General features: G+C 44.1%; 1 long non-coding RNA gene across 2 annotated transcripts in view; it reads right to left on the reverse strand.

The window, feature by feature from the left end:
* Positions 1-19,194, reverse strand: part of LOC140598658 (uncharacterized) — a 65,301-nt gene that overhangs the window by 21,273 nt on the left and 24,834 nt on the right. For both annotated transcript variants that reach the window (XR_012001197.1, XR_012001196.1), the window contains exon 2: positions 7,767-7,953. This is a non-coding gene — a long non-coding RNA (uncharacterized lncRNA). The remainder of the gene's footprint in view (positions 1-7,766; positions 7,954-19,194) is intronic.

The following is a 19,194-nucleotide window of genomic DNA, read 5'->3' on the forward strand; positions in this document are numbered from 1 at the left end:
TCTCACAGGGCAGGATCCTGATTGTTCGAGCAGACAAATAATTAAGCAGGAAGATAGTTCTTTCCCACAACTCCTGGAAATACCCTAGGTATTCTTCTCTCCACACATTTGGGAGAGGAATTGTGTGTCTTTACTGTGTTTTGTTTTACCTCTGTACCTTTACTTACTGTAAACCTCCACGATATTTTCATGTCTATGCATTCCACAAATTCACCTCCTTAAGTATCCAGCCCTTGGTGATCATGCTCCTCAGATGATTTATGAATCTTTGAATGCTAAGGACCAACAGAAGCCTTGTCTACTGTGATTATACAGACTCTTAATAAAGAAACTGAGGCTCAGCCAGGCTGAATAAATTGCCCAAGGTCACATGGCACAGTCTAGATTCTCAGAGCTGATGCTCTTCACCACCATCCTCCACTGATATTCTTTCTTAGCAGAACTTACCACCTGTGAGAGAAAACCCAGTCTGCAAATCAACCATTCCCAGGATTGACTAACCGTGCATCTACAAAAAAAAAGAGCTTACTTCTCCCTATGCAGAGGAGAAGGAAAGAGGCTCTACTCTTTGCCAGAGCACTTCAAATGTAACCATCACTCCTCCAGTCACTGGCTTCAAATGTTTTGCCTCTGGTGTATCTGAAATCATTATTGATCCAGAGTGTTCTCTAAAACTGTGAGTGAGCTCACAATCTACTATGGTCTGCAGACCAGCCAGGCTCCTAGGAGCAGCTGCTTTCTTGATCAGCTCTTTCTGGCTCATATTTACTCTGAGAAATTGGAAGTTAAAAGTAAAAGCAAATAAAGATGGAATTTAATTATGTTGATCAAAGACACAGTGTGCAAGGAATGTTGTTCTTCTCCTCTGATAAGCAAAAGAGAAAGTTTGAGTTGGCACCCAGGCATTAACTGATTTGACAACTTCGCTCTGTACCCATCTGTACTGCATCACTGTCATCCATTGATTGCATGTAAGCGCTAAAGGGCCAGGGACTTGATCTGTCACTCACCATGCTGGTATCTGTTAGAACTGATAAAGAGATTTAGAGTAACTTAAACCATTCTGAATTTATTGTTTTCTAAGTGAGCCCAAAGGAAGGCAGCCTCAGGTTTGTCTGACAGCTCAACCAAGTCATCAGGATCCAGGCTATCCTGTATTTCTGCTCTAACATCCTCATATTGGTTCTTTCCACCCAAGGTTAGTGCTCTAGGCTCCCAAGCTCCAGGCATTAACTCCCCACTCAAGGCAGGAAAACAGGAGAGGAGGTGGTATGACCTTTCATGTCTGCCCTTTTCATGAGGAAAGCAAATGCTTTCCCAGAGACAGCTATCCTTCCTCTTACATCTCATCTAGCTTAGGATCACATGGTTACTAGATTAGAGGCTGGGGTGGGGAGAAGTATCTTGCTCAATTTACAACAATCAAAAGTCTTCACTGGAGTCAAACAAATTCTTGCCCTAATAGAATTTCCCATAGAATTGAAATTCTATAAGAAAGGAAGAAAAGAGGGATTGGTAAATGACAACTGTATACAAGGCACATAGCAGAAAGCCTGGCACATAGCAAGCACTCAGTGAAAACATATTCAGTAAGTCAATAAACGCCCTTGTTCTGTAGCTAAGAATGGAGAGAGGAATGTGGATTGAGTTCAAAGAGGAGAACAGAAGAGGGTGGAAGGAATGGGGTGGCATCTGCTTCCCATCTATTCTTAGAATAGGTTTAAGCTGCTATGGTTAAGGGAGTAAAGGCCAGAAATGGTGGGAACTATAATTCATGAGCATGACCATAACTCCTGGTGCTACTTTGGATAAAGGATGATGGCCACGGGCTCCTGGCACTGTTCACAAGGGCCCAGTGATAATGGGGCACAGGGCTGGGAAGGGGCCTTTCTCCAGGGCACCACATAACCTAGCTAAACTCTGCCCGTTCTCAAAGTTGCAAGCTTTGAGAGCATCCAGAGAGTCCCCTTTGTAGGAAAGCCCCAATGTCCTCATGATGGGCACTGAGGAAGCTGCAGCAGGTGGCTCTCCAAGCAGCAGGCTCTGTCAGGTGGGAGCAGAAGAGAGGAGGGAGGAGGCCATGTAGATATTACAGCTGAACAGACTGGCTGTGGGAGAAACTGAGATGAGCCTTGACAATCCCAGAAATCACCAGGGAAGACTTTGAGGGGGCAAATGCTATCAGCCAAGCAGGTGGAGGCTTGTGCCAACACAGTTTGTATTTCTAGGTTGGTAGCATTTCTGTTGCAAGTGGACAAGACAGAGTTGGCTACAGTTTTCCCATACAGAGAAATATGGCCTACCTAGATTCTCAGAGCAAGTGACTGCCAGTGAGAAGTCTACCTGGAAAGCCAGAGTTCAGCTTCTCTGTTAGGATATGAGGATTATGTAGACAGAGCAGGAATCAGGAGAATAATTGGCAGCCAGGACCCCTCCTATCTCTAGACTGTACGTGGAGCCAGACAGACAACTAGTCTGTCACTGGTTCAGATGGCCTCTTCTCCTCCCCTGGGCCTCAATTACCTTATTTATAAGGTGAAGGGATTACATTTCATCTCTAAGGTCCTTTTCAATACTAGTGCCCTATATTGTTAAAGAATCTACAAACAAGAAAAAAAGTTAAAATAAATCAGAGTGACTGTCCTGAGCATATAAATAAAAGTGTGGCCAGACCAAGAAGCAGTAAGATGTGGTGGCTGAGGGTTCAGACTCTACACTCAGCCAGACCTGGGCTTAGGGCCATGATCTGTCTCTTACCCTATGACCTCCTGCTTTTAAACCTCAGATGGGTTTTCCTTATCAAATGGGAATAATACCACCAATCTCAGGAAGTAGTTTTGAGAAAAAAATAATATACTCATGATGCCTAGCAAAGTACCAAGCAAATATGAGGTGCCTCACCTCATAAATGGTACTTTCAACAAACCAAAAAGATGAATCCCTATGTGATAACATCCTTTAGGACTTCAGAAATCTCAGTATCCTGGTTTTGGTTTCCAAATCTTTGTTCCAAAAGAACTATCCATTTTCCAACCACCAGCTTTTTGAGTTCAAGAAAAAAGCCAGAACCATCATGCCTTCCTGAAAGCTTGGTGTCTGGGTGTTTTACATGGGGGTATTCCCAGGGTTAACTCTGGACTCAGAAAGTTGTGCAGAGGCCCTCTATCCTGGGAAGGGCCCACCCTTTTTCCTTTTGTGGGCCTTGTCTTGTTGGATAGCCAAATAAAAAGCTCTGCCCACTCACATTCAAAAATCTATTCATTAATGGGATGCAATTCACATTATGTGCCACTAATTACCCTAGGAAGGCAGTAAAAATTAATAAGGAACTAGAGTTTAATTGTTTGATAATGACAGGGAGTTCCAAAGTGCCCTCTTGAGTAATAAAATTAACATTTAAACTAGTTCAGTCAAAGAACCTTCCCTTAAATATAACTCTTCACCATTAGTATGGCTTATTTATTTATTTTATTTTGGGGAAGCTCTAAGCATCACAGATTTATACTGAACTTTGAGAACCTGCCTAATGTTCCAGGACAGTGACTAGAATGTTTGCAGTGTTTCAGGTGAACTATGAATGGACTCTCTATACTCATGTACACGTAATAAAATCAGATTGTCCTACATTTATTTAACCAAAGATAGAGAAGCTTCTCAGAAACCATGGTGTCAGGGAGATGGAGGCTGGAGGAAGCTATCAAAACACTGGCTATGGGCAGCCTGGGTGGCTCAGTAGTTTAGCCTTCAGCCCAGGGCATGATCCTGGAGTCCTGGAATAGAGTCCCACTTCGGGCTCCCTGCATGGACCCTGCTTCTCCCTCAGGCAGAGCCTGTGTCTCTGCCTCTGTTTCTCTCTATGTCTCTCATGAATAAATAAATAACATCTTAAAAAACAAAAACGAAAACAAAACACTGACTAGAATAGGATCCTACAAAATCTAAAAAAAAAAAAAAAAAATGTTGCTATAATACCATTCTTTCACATTTGAGCTTGTATCACTATTCCAGGGTCTTTGCTAAACTTTTGTTAAAGGGAATATGGTGGTTTTAAAACATGCCTGTAAAAAGTAGAGCCTAATTTCCCTTGAACATAAGGAACATCTAGTGATTCTCTTCTAACAAATAAAATATGGCAGAAGTGATGCTGTGCAACTTCTAGAATCAGATTCTAAAATGGATTCAGTTTCCACCTGGCTCCCTGTCTTGAGACACTTGCCTTGGAATCCAATCACCAGGTCGTAAGGAAGCCCAGGCACATGAAGAACCTACAACAAGGTTCCCAGCCAGCTAGGTCCCTAGCCAACAACATCAACAGCCAGACTTATAAGTGAATAATCCTTTAGATGATTCTAGCATTCAGCCTTTGACCCACCCCACCTGAGGCCCCAGACATGTCATGCCCTCCTGTGCTCTGAACTCCTAACCCACAGAAACCAGGAAGAGATATTAAATGACAGTCATTATTTTACACCACAAAACTCAGGGATAAGCTATTATGAAGCAATAGATGACTCAAACAGGAAAGTTTACAGACATTGAGCTTCCTAGTCCTTAAACAAAGCCCTAAGGCCAGGAAGGCCTCATGCACAGAGGGTCAGTCTCAGCTATGCCTGACCATTGCCCTAGTCACCAGCTTTTCAACATACATGCTTGTCATCCTGCTGGGTGACATACCTCAAAAGAAGCTCATTAGCTCTGAGCAATCTTAAGGTTGAAGGGTTTTCTTATAATTCACAGATAGGACTAAGCAGTTTATCCACCAGGGATGTTTGCTTTCCCTAAAGAGCTAAGGATTGGCATGGATAATCCTTGAAAGTGGCCTTTCAGAGAGCCCCATCATGTTGTGGCTCATGTTACACATGCTTGGGAGAGAGGAAAAGCCAGCAGAGAGAAAATGGCTATGTGGCCATGCCCACCTCTCCTCCCTCCACCCCAACTCCACACCCCATGTGAGTGTCTCTCATACCAGTGCTGCTATCCTCCCAGTCGAGCTAGCTATCTTCTCATTCATTCATTTGTTCAATATGTATTGTTTACTGCATTAGGAGAAACAGACATTAAACATGTCATCAAACAAACAACTCCACTTAGCTTAAGCATTAATAGGGGGACATACACACAGGGTCTTCTGGGGAGCTAGGGATATTTAAGCTGAGACCTAAAAAAATCAGAAAACCAGGAAAGCAGATAGGGGAGGGGTGGGAGCATTGTAAGAGCCTTCCAAACAAAAGGCCACACAATAGGAAGAAAGTGTGTGTACCTGGGGATCTAAGGAAAGATCAGTCAGGGTGCCAGGAGTGGAGAAATCAAGAGAGAGAATGCTGCAGAAGACTCTGAGGAAGGAGGGAGCAACCAATCATTCAGGGTCATGTAAAAAGATTTTGTCTATATTCTAAGAACAGGCAGCTACATAGTGTTTAAAACAGGAGAGTAACGTAGTTAAATTTCTTCTGTCAAATAACTTCAGCCCCCAGCCCCATCATTTCCCATCTGCATGGATACCTCTTATAACCCAGACCATATTACACTGTAGTTAGCTGCTTAGGTATCTTTTCTCCCCGGCCTGCCTAATGGCCTCTTGAGAGCAGAGAACATGTCCTAACCATAACTGTAACTCCATCAGGCTTCCTACTGTCTTTGGTATGGAGTGCAAACTCTTTCTGTGGCCTGAAAGACTTGGCACAATGTGTCCCATACCCACTTCACCAGGATCACCTTAAGTCATCTCCTTTGCTCTCCAGTGATCCATCATAATCTAGCCACAACAGCAGGCACATCACTTTCTAAGGGGTTTTTCCAGAAGCTCTGGCTAGGATAGCACAACTACTTAATATTCTCAGAACAACCAATGCTTCCCCATCACAGCACCTACTAGGATTTGTATCACTACTTATACATTATTGGTTTGATATCAATCTCTCCTCCTATACCGTCTGTTTCATAAAAGTAAAGAACTTGTCAGCCGTGGTCACCACTATGTCCCAGTACTTGGTACTATGAGGCTTGTACTTGGCATTCAACAAAGAGTTGTTGAATGACAGGATAAATGAATAAGAATGCATGAAAAGGTAAATGAATGGATGAATTAATGCATGATCTCAGTGGCCACCCAGGCCAACTCAACAGCTGATGTTGAAGACCTCTCTCTGATTGCTCTCCAAATACCTTCAATGACATAACCTCATTGCTGGCCTCACCGGCTCTCTACTGGAAGAAATCGATGTTAGTGAAGGCTTTATGGAATAAATGGAAAGTCGAAATGGGTAGAGAAGGCCAGGAAGGCATTTCTGGCAAAGTCTGAGTAGTTATTATCTTATTCCTTCTGCCAAGCAAGAGGAGGAAAGCTGGCAAACACCCATGTTCAGTGAATGAGTCCATGTAAATGTTGATGTGTATAGCACTTTGGCTGCATTCATAAGCTCCTCAAGTCTAGGGCATTTCAGAATAGATCACAGGAACTAATGGGGTCAAATAGATTTCTCCAGGTTAGTGCTTCTCCAACTATCTCTGGTAAAGGGCCAGGTTTTGTTTTCATTTTCAATCCATCAGAGATCAATACTTTACAAAATACAGAAATTATTTGCTTGGATGAGGCAGCAATGTCAAATTGCTATCAAGTTTCTAAATGCTTACCTACCATTTCCATAATCATTTCATCATGAGTACCAAATATTTTGTAGGCCTACAGCTAGCTGCCAACGACACTTTGAGTAGCATTAATTCAAGTCTGTACTTGCACTCCCACTACCTCATTCTTAGCCATGGCAGATATTGCTAATCAATCACTATACCTTTCCCCATCAAGCCCATGCCTGGCCTTAAAAATCTTTCTCATCCTAGTATTCAAGACAGTCATCATCATATCAAGGAAGAGATCCTACAGGAAGTTAAAACTTATTTACCATCCCTGCTCTACATGATCCATAGATTGGCCATTTGTCATAGGCATGCCCAGGATAGAGAAATATCTGTGTTTTTGCGTCCAGCCTAACGAAAAGTTTATGGAGGATGAACATTTCATAAGTCAATCAGAGAAAAACAATTATCATGTGATCTCACTCATATGTGGAATTTAAGAAACAAAACAGAGGATCATAGGGGAAAAGAGGAAAAAATAAAACAAGACAATCAGAGAAGGAGAAAAACCATAAGAAACTCTTAATCATAGGTAACAAATTGAGGGTCACTGGAGGGCAGGAGATGGAGGGATGGGGTAACTGAGTGATGGACATTAAGGAGGGCACATGCTGTAATGAGCACTAGGTATTATATGAGACTGATGAATCACTGGCCTCTACTTCTGAAACTAATTTTAATTAACAATTATGTGTTAATTGAGTTTCAATTCTTAAAATTTTTATTAAATAATTTTTTAAATAAACGTATATTCTAGGTAATAAATAAAGAGGGAATAATAGAATTAGCATATTCCCACTTTGCAATCTTAGATAAATTAATAGACCAAATCAATGATTATAAAAGTTAACGAAAAGATGATTTGCTTTTCAGCACCAAAAAAAGAGAGAGAGAATGGCCATTTCATCAAAAGAGTCCCTCCTAGACTCATTCAGTCCGTTAACAACCTTTTTGCAGCTTGAGAAACCCTTAATTCATACATCCTAAGAGAAGATGTAGCAATCCATACCACATACAGAAACTTCTGATGTGTTCTCAGATTTAAACTATGTGGATCACATTTGGGAACAAACACTGGCCCTTTATTGCTTTGATTCTCTTTCCTCAAATTCTCCATTCCTATGACTCACCTGCTTTTATTTCAAGTTGTCACAGGGGCTCATTCACAGTGGTTGTTTGCATTTCTCATTGAACTCTTTGTCAAAACAGTGAGGGTTTTCATTCCTCCCATATTCAATCTTTTCTTAAGCAGGATTAAAACCGTTTAGCTCTTCTCTGGTAACAATCAAGCTGTGATCCAACTTCCAGTCATTGTCTCTGAGAGGCCACAGAAGAATATACAAGGGGGAGAGAATTAATCTGTTGTCTCTGGGCTACAGATCTGAAGCTCACTCTAAAGAAAGGCAAGTTTCACTTCAAATTTTTTCTCTCAACCTCACCTATAAAGTTTGCTTTGAAATGTTTTTTACAAGTTCTTCATGGTCCCTACAAACCACAGACTCAAGACTATTATTGCTGGAATGCATTATACAGAGCATCTGGCTAACCTGGAGCCCTCTTTAGACTAGGGGGGAAGCAATGAGGCTTGTCTAAGGAGTCAGAAGGCTGGAGGTCCTCCCTGACCAACTGGATGACCTTACAAGAGCTAATTCACCTCTCAGAGCCCATTTCCAAGGGAAACAGATAAGGTCCTAAGTGGATTGTGACCCACTTATGGGGCTAGGTGAGAACTAAACAAGACAATGTGAACAAGAGCACTTTGACAATGAGAACCCTATGTGAATGTGGGGATCTTAATTAACTGTCTTTCTGATAGCACCACAGTGAACAGGAGGCCAGCACCAAAGTAGAAATCCTGGTAGTAGAAAGAAGGGTATGGACGATCCAACATACCCTTTGACAAAGACCACTTGAGAACTGGAATGAATTTAAGGAAAAGAATGAGGGGTGGTGTGGGGTGTCCCATTTACAGTCCAACTAAGAGATGAAAGTAGCTTGAACTAGGGTGGTGGTCATGAAAGGAAAAAGTGGACAGATTCAATATTTGTTTAGGCAAAATCATCCAGACTAGATGATGGATTGGACATGTGAAAGGAGAAGAAGGGGGCATGTTCAGGTGACATCTTTGGCTTACTTAACTGGATGACAGACAGTATGGTTCAATAAGATAGGAAAGAACAGGAGAGACCCAGATAAGTGGGGCACAGAGGAGAGATGGTAGGCTTGCTTTTGAATGCATTGAGTTTGAGGTGCCTTTGAAACCAAGTAGAAATGTCAAATAGGCCATTGGAGTTGAGTGGATATGGATAGCTCAGATATAAAATGCCAAGCATATCCACATAGGTGGGAATTGGAGTCATTGGCTAGGATAAGATCACCTAAAGAGAGATCGCAAAGTAAGAAAAGAGCTGGGTATAGGGCCAGGTCTTGAGGAACCATCACATTTAATGGCAGAGTAGGTAGGATGAACTTCTAGAGAAACTAAGAAGAAAACAGAGAGACAGAAGGAAAAGCAGAATAGTGTTTTTAACAAAGGGAAGAACATAATTCAAGAAGAAATAGCCAGTAGCACCAAGTACTAATAGGGGTTCATTTAAGATAAAGGCTAAAAAAAATATCCATTAGATGAGCAATGGAGGCCATCAGTGCCCTTTGACCTTTTGTGATAGAGATCAAACTCCAGGTCCTTTCCAAATAGTGTCTCTTGCCTGTTCCTTGCCTCCTTGCCACCCAAGGTTAAGAACGGACCTCGGCTCTCTGGGAAACCAATCTTCTTTGGGGTCCTGAACACTGGCTATTTCAACACAACTGTTTGGGGCTTCAGCTAAGCCTGTAACTTTCAGGCAGCTCTATTCCACCCTACATATTAATAAATCATATCTACTGAGATTTCTTTCCTCCAGATCACAGATGGAAAATATTCAGCATGCCTATTAACACCCACCAAATACGAGTCCACATCTGACATCACTAATCGATCACAAGTCGTCACCTAAAAATGGGTGCCTCTAAAAGTCAGTATCTTTACATCTCACATGGTAGGATAGCTGTATAGTACAGGACCCCAAATCCCTGACCTCATTGTTCCCCATTTACCAACCTCCTTTGAGGGACACAAGACACAGAGGAGACAGATGAGACACATTCCATACCCTGCGTCCCTTTGTTCCTGGTTTCAGGTCCCTGGCTAACTCGCCACATGCAGTCCTTGGCCAGACCATTACATCCATTCCCAACATTGATGTGATTTGCAGTGATTTGCTTTGGAAATCAAAGCTGGGGATTCTGGGCTTTATCTGAAAAGTAGGCCCTGCTGCACTAGAAAGGGGGAACAACTCAGTTCACAGCAGAGTTGTCTCTGTTTGGCATGTCTTGTCAGACATGAACACTCACCAGGTCCTGCCCAGCATGGACAATGTGCATGTGACTTGCCAGCCTGATTTGGGAGGATAATAAGCAAAACAAAGGAGCAGATGATCATGGAGGCTTATTTGCCGTCTGCACGGTTTATATTTAGCCATCTTGTGACTGAGTTGCAGGCCTTGTGTGGCAGTCACCCTTGGGAAATTCAATCCTGGTGGATACAGAGTGTGACAGACCAGGGAGAGGGTAAAGAGGGTCTTAAAATGCCACTTTAAGGCACAGGAAAGAGGGTCAGACCAATAAGCAGTCAGCTGATGACAGTAGAGACTCAAAATGGAAGGGAATGTAAAAATGTGTAAGGGGACATTTTTAATAGTCTGTAAATTGCTCAGCACACAGGTGTTGAAGTCTCTTCTCACTTTTCAATCTACCTAGTGTGCCATGGGCAGAAGCCATTTCCCGGTTCCGTAGAATGAACGGCCTAGAGAGGATGATCCCTAAGATACTGTGATTCCCCCCCAAGACAAGGTAAAGAGAGGCAACCTACAGAGTGTGCAATGGGTGGGGTGAGTGGGGAGCTGAGGACTTATTAAAATCTTGGGGAAGTCAGGACGCCTGGGTGGCTCAGCAGTTGAGCCCCTGCCTTCGGCTCAGGGCGTGATCCTGGGTTCTGGGATCGAGTCCAGCATCAGGCTCTTGCAGGGAGCCTGCTTCTCCCTCTGCCTGTGTCTCTGCCTCTCTGTGTGTGTGTGTGTGTGTCTCTCATGAATAAATAAATAAATAAATCTTTACAAACAAAAATCTTGGGGAAGTCATAATAGAACATTCTGCAGTCATTAAAAATGGTGCTGCTGATGCCACCCAACCAAAAATGAACTTCCATTAAAAATGTATCTCAAGGGATTAAAGAGTACACACACACACACATACACACAAATGTATCTCAAAATTAAAATAATCTTTAAAGAAAAAAAAGACAGTGCTAACCTATGTTAATGGAAATTGAAAGTATTGATAATATCTTGCTAAGTAAGAATGGCGGCTGCCTCATGAAGCAGCTGCTTATTGTCAATAAGGCAGCACAGGGGTGGGAGACAGTGGTCACTGGAGATGGGAGGGGGGTCCCCAAAGAGGAAGGAGAGTCCTCACCTCACCCCTGATGATCCCTCCCACTCTGTATTTTGGGACAAAGGTGTCTAGGAATGTGAATCCCAGAAACTGATGCTACCAGAGAAAGGAGGTTTTTATACAGGTTTTTTGTTGTCACCTGTTTTGATTTGGTTTGGTTTTTTTTATCTCCATGATGTTTGATAGCGGAGTCCATGAAAAGACAGCCCAATCCACCATCTTCCCCCAGCTTGAGGCAGCAGGAGGAGTGTAGACAGGAGTGGGTCCTTAGGAACACAGTCTGGTGGGGCCCTTCTTAGAACAAAACTGTGGCTTTAGACCGAAGTTCCACCTTTTGATGAGACCCAGCCTCCTAGACACAGTCTTGTCTGGGCATAAATCTTATAATTCTCCAATGACAAGGCAGGAAGGTCCTTATAGACCACTCAGCGTTCCCAGAGCGGTCCTGTTTTCATGCTGTTCTCAAGCTGGCAGCCTCCTGAGTTAGTCCAGTAAGGCTCTGGATTCCAGGATAGCGGAGGGTTTAACGTGAGTTTCAGGGAGAGAAATGCTTCTCACAGATAGTCATCCAGTCCCCCCCACCCCCCTCCGGCAGATCCGATGCCTCATCCTCATCAAGGCAAAGCAGATTCTGACTGTCATGGTGTGATTTCAAAGAGCCAAGAGTCTCTCTCTCTCCCTCTCTCTCTCTCTCTCTCCCCCTGCCAAAACTCCACCTGTAGCTCTTCATTCCTTTGTGTTAAAGTGTTTTCATCTAAAACACTAAATGAAAGGAGGTAGGAGTCAGAAAACAAAACTCCCTCATATGAAAGAGCCCCCAAAGTCAGAAATTATGCCAGTGGGTATCTAAGAGGGGGTGGAGGTCCCCAGACTCATCTACTTGGAACCTGAAGGGACTTTACACATCCTGCCATCCTTTAAGGAAGGAGCAGGCTAGGTCCAGAGGGCTTACGTCTCTTGAGCAGGGCCACACAGCACACTAGGAACTGGGGATGGGGCCCTCTGGATCCTATCCACTTTTCAAAGGACTCCTCAAGATTACATTTTAATTCAAGACTCCCATTCCTTTGGTTTACAGACAACAGGAACCTCCCTCACCAAGAGCCCCCTTTAAAATTTTCTTTTCTGGCACTAGCATCCTTGCGAATGGAATTATCCTTGTAAATAGGCTTGGTGTACCTGAGCTGGGAGCTTGGCGCGTCCCGCACCTGCGCGAGCCCCGGCCCCTGCGCTTCTCACCTGCAGGCTTGGGCGGCCGCGGGCGCAGCCTTCGTCGTTTGCCTTGGCGCTCCTGCCCCCTAGTGGCAGCAAGCTTTGCTGCAGGCACATTCCCTAGACCAACGCAAGGAAGGGAAATTGGATGAGAAGAGAGAGAGGCAACTCCCGTCCTTCTCTATAAAAGGAAGACCTCGTTAGAGGACAGTTTTTTCAACCTCACACACAAAAACGCAACCAACCACACATTAGCTCGCAGCAGATTTGAACCTGCGGAGAGGTGAGGCCCAAGCCCCAAGGATCCCGGGTTGAAAACAGGTTATGTAACTGACTCAGGGCCTCCTGAGACTCCTGCGGCTCTGAGAATCCCAGGAGGCAGGAACCGAGGATCTAAAATAGCAAAGGAGAGGGACAGTGGTATAGGGCGCCCCTCTCCGCCAGCAATCACCAGCGTGAATGAATGCAAGGTCCTGCCCCTGGCTTCTCCCAGGTGGTGCCCAGTTGGAAGCCCTGATCCCCGCCCGCTCTTTGCTTGGCTGACTCCGGCTCCTTCTGCTCATCCCAGGTCAGAGCTTCCCTCCCCGTAGCGGTCGAGATGCGCCCTCATCAGAAGCTCTCGGGACACCAGGTATTTTTCTTTCATGGTTGCTGAGTCTGTGTTTCTCGGATTATTTCCATGCCCACGCTCAAATGTCAGTTCCCTGAGGACAAACACCAAGGCTACTTTGTCCACTACTGAATCTATGTCTTCAAAACAGCAATGAGGACATAGGAGGACTTCAATTAATAGTTTTCAATGGAATTAATAAAATCATAAGTGTTGGTTGAATGACTGAATTACATCTGTGTACAGATTTTAAAAAAAAAAACACAGATTTCATCTTAACAGAGAAAAGAGAACTACATTTCAGGGCTTCAGGGCTGTGGCACAAGGATTGTGATTAGTGCCCTTCTTGCCATGTCTCGGACTCTCCACGTCTGTAAAAGACAGAAAGATCTTCTAAAGATGAAGACTTCTCTTGACTATCACCCCAAATGCTCATCATCACCCTTGGGGCAGGGAGCTGGGCAAGTGTCTACCATAATTACACTTTTTGATGGTCAGCCTTCACAGTCTCAGCTTTTTTCTCTGCTGTAGTAGGAAAATCTGCCTGGGAACTGAAGGACAAATGGGTTGAGAGGCTGGGAGGATATCAGAACTGACCTCCGAGGCCACCTCACTGGGTGTCCTTGGATGGTGCTTCCCTGCACTGGCTCTCCATTGTCCCATTTGTAAAATCAGGATATTGGGGAATGTAACCTCAAAACCACCACTTTTCAGGTGTCAGAAAGCCAACTTAAACTGCAAAAAGGGGATATATATTGCTCACGAAACTGAAAAGCCATGGATTCAGGGTTGACTCAATCCAGGATATTGAGCAACGTCATCTAAGCCTGGTTTCTCTTCTCCATCCTTCAGCTCTGCTTCCCTCTGTGTGGCTCCCCTGGTGGCCAGGTTCCTTATATATGGGGTCTCTAGCAGTTCCACGTTTTAGCCCCTTAGCAGAAAAAAATAGTGGGACTTTCTCTCAACAGTATCAGACAAAAGTCCCAGGACTGTCCTACTGGTGTCTTTGGGCCACATGCTCATCACTGTAGTCAGGGGAAATTCTGGGACCCACCTGAATCACACGACTGCTACAACCAGAGGCCCACCACTCCGGAAGGTGGTCAGGGTATGGGGGGTCAAAATGTGGGGGTACAGTTGCTAGACAGGCAAAAACAAAAACAGCACTGCAGAGGAAGTGATCTTGAAAGACGTTTCCAGCTTTGAGTAGCCTAGTGTGACTCTGATGTGATGCCAGGGAAGTAGAAGAGAGAATAAAGCCACAGACGTGCCCTAGAGTTAGCCCAACTCCAAACCCTTTCAAAAAAGCCTAAATGGCAAATAAGACCCTCACCACTTCTGAAGGAAGAGAAGGGAAAATGTTAAGCAGCCCCTAAAAAGCAAGCATGACATTGACCCTGCAGAAAGAAGCCCAGGGGCATAAAATGAATGACATTTTGATAACACCACTAAAATGGAACATTTCTATTTCCCCAAAAGATGGACACTGTCAGTGAGATTCATAAAAAAAAAAAAAAAAAAAAAAAATCTTATTAAACTTTCCCTTTCACTGCTTCTTTGTATCTCTGGTTGAAATGGAGCAGGATGCAGGTTGCCATGGTGATGGCTGAATTTTAAATAACAGGGCTCAGGAGCTCGGGCTGCTGTCTGTACCCGCCCCAGGCAGGAAGCAGTTGGGGGAAGGAGGAGAAAGAGGCAAAGTGAGCAAAGGAAGAAAGCTGCTGGGCTCATCCCAGGACAGTAACTTCTCCAGCCTATTCTCCTTGCACTGGGAATAAGTCCCAAAAATCAGACTCTGGCTTCTTCATAGAAGGAGAGAATGTGAAGCCCAAATGTGTAAGGACAGGACCTTCAAAGTCACTTTGTCCAACCCTTCCCTGATGCACTCTCGTGACAAATGAATTTCTCCTACACTTACACCCCTTCTCATAAGCAATGGGCCCACCCACCCAGGTTTTAGAAGGGCCACTGGAAACCTGACCCTAAGAGAAATGCTCCAAGACCTAGAGGCCCTGAGAGCAAGAGCCTTAGGATTTTTAAGTGAAAGAGGAATTAGAGGGTAAGAGCCTAGTAGTTTTCAATTCAAACAGCCGTGGCCACAAATTCCAGTTCTGCTCTTTTCTTTAGAATCATCTAAGAATGAAATGGAGAAATTCAGGAAGTGAGTTCCCCATGACTGGACATACTCAGGCCAGTATAGGCCAGTGAGGAGCTGACTGGCAAGAATGTTCTTAAATAGTGCCAAGTGTCAGGGATCCCTGGGTGGCCCAGCGGTTTAGTGCCTGCCTTTGGCCCAGGGCGCGATCCTGGAGTCCCGGGATCGAGTCCCGTGTCGGGCTCCCGGCATGGAGCCTTCTTCTCCCTCCCCCTGTGTCTCTCCCTCTCTCTCCTTCTCTCTCTCTCTCTCTCATAAATAAATGAATAAATCTTTAAAATTAATTAATTAATTAATAGGGCCAGGTGTCAGAAAATGCTCAGGAGAGGGATGCTCAGGAGAGGGATGCTCAGAGGAGCAGCACACCAAGACCTTCCCCTCAAAAGATCTAACGTCCAGACCAGGGAAAGGAGAAACCAGAGAGTAAGGCTGAAGAGAACTAACAACCAGGAAGCACGGAAATCTGCTCTGCCACCTAAATGCCATGGGAAACAGCCCTGACAGGGATAGTCTTATCTCAGCAGCCTCTCTCTGCTTGCCCCCACAGACCCCAGAAAGAACTTGCACTCTTGGCTGGCCCATCCCTTGGCTCCCAAAGAAAATGGCTCTTCTGTCTATGTCACAGTCAAGGTCATTCTGTGTATGTCATGGAATGGCTTCTAGAAGTTAAACAATAATAGTAATAATAATTATATGTTTCTAACACAAAAATTGTTTCTCTAAGCTGGAAAGTGGCAAGATTATTATTATTCTCCCTCAGAAGAAAGAAGGGCCAAGGAGATGGGCCACTGTGACCTGCATCCCTCTACCTGTCCTGTGCCCCAGGCCTGATAATACAGCACCTTGGGGCCTTGGATTCCCCCTTCAAGATTCCCTGGGCAGCTTAGGATGAGCAGGGAAATGGCAGTACTTTAAGAAAGAGAATAAAAGCCAGACTCAGAGCTTTTAAAGGGAAGTGGCCCAGCATTCCTACCACCAGATCAGACTCCTGTACCTTCCTGAACAGCAGCAAGAATGCAAAGGCCCCCAGCCCCAAGGTGGCAGAAGGCAGCCACCCAGCATTGGCCTTGGTCTATCATTGGTGCTGCCCAAGACCTACAGGCTTCTTTTTCTAGGGGCAAGCTTAGATCCCAAACCACCATTTCTGCCCTCATAAATCCTGCCCTGCATATGTGTGTACACACACCTTGCCTGGAACAGAAGCAGCCTGTGGCTTTAGAAATAGCACCCAGAAATCTATATACACTAGGCTGGTACAGGCATGAAATAGCTCCTGAGGAATGCCCAGAATCCATTTGCAGAAAACCAGAGATTAGGGCCATGGGAAAGATGGGGACGTATTTTCCACTCCACACCTTTTTGAACAATGTTTCTCACATGCATATAGGTCTTTTCAAAAAATAGATTCTGTTCTTCCTTCTAGAACATATATACTAAATTTGTCTTTTTCCTGGCCACTTGAGGTTATGAAAACCAAGTGTAATTTCTATTCTAACACTAAGAGTAAAGCACTGTGATGCCAGCCCAGGTCTTACCCATCCTTTGCCTCAGTTCCTGGGGCAGTAAAATGGAGTTGAAAAAACCTACTCTACTCGTCTCAGAGACACTTCAGGAGTTCAATGAGACACAACAATAATAGCAATGATAATAGTTTTTTTTTAAGATTTTATTTATTTCAGATAGAGAAAGTGAGTGAGTAAGCACAAGCAGGGTGAGGGGTAGAGGGAGAAGCAGACTCCTCGCTGAGCAGGAAACCAACATGGGGTTCCATCCCAGGACCCTGAGATCATGACCTGAGCAGAAGGCAGATGCTTAACCTACTGAGCCACCCAGGTACCCTGCAATGATAATAGTTAAATAGATTGAGTACTCTTCATGGGCTGGGCAGAGTGCTATTCTCTCAATCTTAAAACAGGCCTATAACATATAGTATCAATCTCATTGTAAAAGCTAAGGAAAAAAAAGGCAGAGAAGGAACTTGCTTAAAGGCATGCAATTATAAATCCAGCGTTCTACTCCAGAACCAACACTTTTACCCACTAAAAATAATCTGTCCATTAGAATTCATTATTCTAGATGCAGCTTCCTGTCCCAAGAGGTTTGGGTGAGTGGATCAGATAGCTTCCACCTGTTTTCCCCAATACTGGAGTTTCTGCCTTTCCTTAATAGAGTTTAATGAGGGGGCAAGAATATAGAGATAGGGAAATAAGCAAATCCCAAAGTGGGATCCAGGTTCTAAATGCCAGGATGTTCCATGGCAGAGACCAGAATGGTGGGTGTGCCTCTAATGGCAAGAAACCCCACCTAAGGTTCCCAGAAGCACAACTGACTTGTTAGTGCCCCACCCCCTGTCACCAAGGCAAGGAGGGACCTAGGATGCCAGGCCTCAATCACTGTTCCTAATTTACTGGGCCTTCCCAATTCACACTTCCCCTTTCAATCTCCTCCTCTCTCCTGCAGACTTTGCAAACCTCTGCAATTATCTACCAATTTACAGTCATGCAGCCCCTCCTTGAATCCTACAAGGGATGAGCAGCTCACTATCCACCCACCCAAACCAATCTCCACCTACCCTCACGTGCTTGCAAAGCCTCTGCCCTGACACCTGTCTCCCTGTTTTGTCTGGCTCTCTGCCTCTTCTTCCACGGTTTCTGCTGCTGCCATTCGCTCTTTATCTCCTCTCCTTTGAGATTGTCTCCACCTCATAGCTTCTGCTTCCTCATTCTTGCTTCTGTTTTCTTCTGTTCCTTCTGCCCCCTGTTAGCCTCTATCACTGCCTCTCTCCATGAACATTTGAGCTTCTGGGCCTGCCACCAGCTGTCTGATTTGCTACCCCTGGCCCCACAGTTCAAATTCCCAAAAGAGGGAATCAGATTGGGCAAGCTTGCTCCAGTTTGAATAAAGCTCTTCAAAGCAGCCTGTAGAGCCGCAGCCCTAGAGTCCATATTACATTCGATCTGTTGTAATTGGTAAAAGGGTGAACCATATAAGTATGGGCTACCACCCTAGAAGATCATAGGAGAAGCCTGCTGTCTTTTGGTTACCAATACGTTCATTTTGCATGCCAACTGCATTCAAAAAATATTGGCTGCTTTACAAACAGTGTTGAGAGGGACTCAGAGGTTACATCCAAACTCCACGAAAAGATTAATCAGTTGTATTTGCCATGGGCATGCAAAAAAAAAAAAAAAAAAAAAGCCTCAGCCTTCATGTCAGTTACTAGCCATTTTAGTGTTAGACCATGTGATCTGATGAGGACAAAGTAAGTGGAAGCATCACCTTCCTCATTGTGAATTTCCTGCTTCACTTTATGAGGGCTAAGATTACATTTGCTTGTTCAGACGGATGGATCACATCCTGACTTCACATTGAACTTCAGCCTCATAAAACGTCTAAGACTTTTTCATACCTGCTCTTAAATCACATTTCTCCCATCCCATATTATACCACGAAAATAAAGAAACCAAACAGTTAAATTTTACACTTTTCCTTAATAAAGTTCACCTTGTTTAATTTAGCCTGTCACTCCAGCCTATTGAGATCTTACTATGAATGATGTCTTTTTCCAGCCTGTTTGATAAATTGCTTACACTCTGTCTACAAGCCTCTGCCCATGAAATGGAGGTTAAATGTTTATGCTATCTTCTTCACAGGACTGACACATTGAGAGTTTCGATAATTTGCTTCCATGGACCTACTTTTCACTGTTTGGGGGACAACTGCTCAATAATTTCAGAAAATTATTTTAGACTCCAAAGTGCATGCAGGTATTTGTCCGTTGTGTCCACGGTGAAGATAACCAAAACTAGTTAAACCATTTCATGGAGGAGGCTCCTTTAAAAGCTGTTGTTCATTAAACAACCATTCTGGGTGATGGATGCTTTCATACATTATTTCTAATCCTTAAAACAATTTCAAGTGGAGGGTTTTATTATCCCCCCACCTTTTTTTTAGGGATTAGACACCTGAGGTATAAAGTGTTTAATCACTTTCTGAGATCACACAGCTGGTGTGTCGTAGGGCTGAATCCCAGCCCCAATCTGCCTGACCCAAATCCTATGCCCCTTCCACTGTGTCACACGTCTTCTCC

The sequence above is a fragment of the Vulpes vulpes genome, chromosome 4, assembly GCF_048418805.1.
Source record: "Vulpes vulpes isolate BD-2025 chromosome 4, VulVul3, whole genome shotgun sequence".
NCBI lineage: Eukaryota > Metazoa > Chordata > Mammalia > Carnivora > Canidae > Vulpes > Vulpes vulpes.